At 43.4% G+C, this 3,503-nt stretch overlaps 1 pseudogene; it reads right to left on the minus strand.

Annotated features, from left to right (window-relative positions):
• Positions 1-557: 557 nt before the first annotated feature.
• LOC143404855 (ADP-ribosylation factor-like protein 5A) lies at positions 558-1,566 on the minus strand (annotated as a pseudogene).
• Between the last annotated feature and the right edge of the window lie 1,937 nt (positions 1,567-3,503).

Genomic DNA, 3,503 nt, shown 5'->3' on the forward strand with positions numbered 1-3,503 from the left:
TCATTAGGGTAGTAACTAAGAATATTATTAATTTTTTGCAATTATTTGCTTTTCTTTAAAATGTAAATCAAAGCCATTTCCTTGAACTTGAGGTATACACAATACACAATCTTAAGCAAATTATTTTTTGAAAGTAACATCATATTTTAAAATATTGGAAACTAATATTGGAAACTATCTGTGCTGAATTGTATTTTGACTTATAGAAAAAGGCAAGAACATTCAACAGGAACGGTTGAACTATAATAAAGCTCTTAAAGTTCAAAACATCTGCTTCCCCCTTTGTACTTACCACAGGCTCTACAAGGTCCTAGAGGACTCACTACGGGGAAAATGTCAATCACAGCTTTAACAATGTACTTTAGAAGAAACTAAGGAGGAAACAAATTGGAAGGTGAGACTTCATCTTTGTTTTCAAATAAGTGGCCTGAATTTTTCTTCTTATAGAAAAAAAATTAAAGCACCTTATAAATGTATCTAAACCATTAATTTTTGCAGCTTTCAGGTGAAGTCCAGCACTTTGTTTATGCAAAATCTATGAGAAGCCATCATAAAAATCATCTAATCTTAAATCGTGACATCATTCATTCAAGTCCTTGGCATAATCCCTCACCATTAAGAGCAGAGCATGCCTGGATTTGCCACTGGTCAATAGAAGTTATCTTCAAAATCTGGCAGGTTACGGCTAGTCATACATCTTGTTTGTAATCAAAAAATCAGCAACCAGGCTTTCCGCAGTCCTCATGCCCTAACATATTGTACAGTTGTCTAGTCATAGAATTCTCTTCCTGGGTGTGTACTTTCCTTGTTAATGTGTTTCAGGAAGAAGGAAGAGATTCTTGGCCACCAATATCCCACGGTAGGAAATATGTATTACTTAATCACGATCTCTTCTACTTATTTCCTATTGTAGAGGCTGCATATACAATTTCATTCATAGAAAATCGATAAAGGATGGTAGTTTTCTTTGCAATATCCAACCGAGCAATGATAACTTTGTGCTCCTAAATGATTGCACCATCTGTATCCTGGCAAAGAGAATTTCCATTCTCGGGCGGCAAACCCCCTTCAGCCTTCCGGGGTCGCCTGGCTTCTCTTGGCTCAGGCTGAGAGGGAGAGGGACGTGCTGGCGCCTCCAAGCTTCTGCCTCTGCGGTTTCTGCAGCCCCTAGGTTGGCGGTCGGCCACCTTCCAGGAAACCGGAGGGAAACTCGGGATCCTGCCATTGCCGCGCGACCACCACCCCACCGGTTACACCGCTTACACTGCGGCACACCACAACCCACCTCTGCCACCCACGCGCGGCCGCGCGCGGCAATTCCACTACAGTCCTCTGCACCTGCAGCGGAGACGCAGCCCCCAGTGGCTGCCGCACGCGGCGCTCCCACCCCACCCCCCATCCTTGCCGCTGCCGCTGCAGCTGCCGCGCGCGCAACCGCCACCGCCTTGCCCGGCAGCTGCTGCTGCGCCTGCCGCCCAGTCGCCCTGCTGCAGCCGCTGCCGGTAGCACTTGCCTAACTCGGAAAAGGCCTCCACGTTGTCTGCGATGATCCTCGCGGGCCACCATCCACTCCTAGCTCCGTGGCTGTGGTAGAGGCGACCGCGCAGAAGGGTCTCGTGTTTTTAAGTCACATTTCTGCAGTGATTAATGATGTTGAAAAGCTTCTCATACCGTTTTCTGTCATCTATCTATCTTCAGTGAAATATCTAGTTGGATTTTTTTTTTTTTTTAATTTTTGAGTTTTAAGAGTTCTTTATTCACTCGAGATACCGGTCCTGTGCCAAATGTATGGCTTGGAAATATTTTTTTCCTAGTATATACCTTTCCTTTTCGGTATGTTTGCAGTCTTTTACATAGCAAAAGTTTTTAATTTGGGGAAATCTAATTTATTTAAAAATATTTGGAACATGCCACTGGTTTTAAAACTAAAAAATTTCTGTCCAGCCTTAGTTACCAAAGATTTTCTGTTTCTTCTTTTCCCTAACAGTTTTGAGCATTTCACGTTGCATTTGAATCCATTATTCACTTCAAGTTAATTAATTTTTGCATAAGAGACTATGTTTAGCGTTTAGGGTGGTTATGACCTAGAGTTTAGGGTTTTTTGTCTCATTGATTAGGTTTTGTTTGGTTCTTTCTTTTCGTTTGTTTGTCTGTCTATGGGTGTCCAATTTCTCCAGCATCACTTGCTTATAGTTCCTTGCTTCCTCCATTGAATTGCCTTCCAACCTTGGTGGAAAAAACAGACATATTTGAATGGACCAATTCTTTATGGGTCTTCTGTGTTATTGATCTGTGAGTCCCTCCACCAATATTACTGTCGTGATTATTAACACAGTATAAGCGTTAGTGTCACATACCGTGATAGTTCCTACGTCTTTTTTCCAAGGTATTTTAATCATTCTAGGCACTGAACCTTACCACGTAAATTTTAGAAAAAGCTCATCTATATCTATAAAGGACCCACAGAGAATTTGGACAAGAATTGCATTAAACCTATAGATAAATTTAGAATCGACATCTTTACTAAATTGAGTCTTTTAATTCAAGAACGCATTGTCTTTCCATGCAGTTCTTTGATTTCATTAGTATTTTTCTAATTTATAAATCCTTTATGGAAGGGACCATGTGAAAAGAAATTTAACTGGCCTCAAATCTGATGCATAATTATTCCAGACCCCTCCCCCATGATAGAGACCCCTCAACACCGGAAAGCTGACAGAAGCTGACTGACGCCTCGCTGTGAACTATGGGATGAGCCATTCAGGTGTAGGGGACGCTGCGGAGACTCTCGGCTCAGTTAGCCCCTCACATTCCTGTTTCCACCCCCCAGCACGGTATGCCAAATGGACCCTCCCAGCCTAAGCCCCTCTGGCTTTAGTACAAAGCTCCGTCCGAATCCAACAGTTGTTCCAGTGTTTTCCTGGAGCCACCAGGACCACTGGTTCTCCGGGGCTTCTCTGAGCACCCAACTGATTGCTGCATCCGCCTCCTTGAGGAGCAAATTTGCCTCTAGCTTGCTTGGTTGGAACCTTAGGGGAGAGGTAAAGTATTTTCCGCCTTTTTCCTTTTTTTTTTTTTTTTTTTGCGGGGCTTTTGCGGGGGACTCGGAGATAAAGTGTTTCGGGCAAACCAGCCTGGGTTGTTGCTGGGTAGTAATCAGTTGGCGAGTTGTCCCGGGAGTGGGCACAGTCCCTAGATGTCCTTTGTAATGATTGGGAATGTACCAAACTGGGCTTTCAGACCTCTGCGAGCTCCCAAGGTCCCAGTCGACCCCTTTCAGCCCTACTACTGACCGTACCCTGGATGGCGCATCTCGACTGTACTGATTGGTGTCACTCATATTTGGCAATCAGAAACTAGCAATTTTTAAAACAGAAGAAAGGTTTGATAAATAAGTATGCTTGCGCGTATACCAAAGACTTAACAAGTGTTCATTGTTACAGACTCTAGTTCCGTGCTCGGGAAATGAGAGTGGCGTAGTGTAGTGGGAGAGAGAATTAAAA

This window comes from Callospermophilus lateralis, chromosome 7, assembly GCF_048772815.1.
Source record: "Callospermophilus lateralis isolate mCalLat2 chromosome 7, mCalLat2.hap1, whole genome shotgun sequence".
NCBI classification, from domain to species: Eukaryota; Metazoa; Chordata; class Mammalia; order Rodentia; family Sciuridae; genus Callospermophilus; species Callospermophilus lateralis.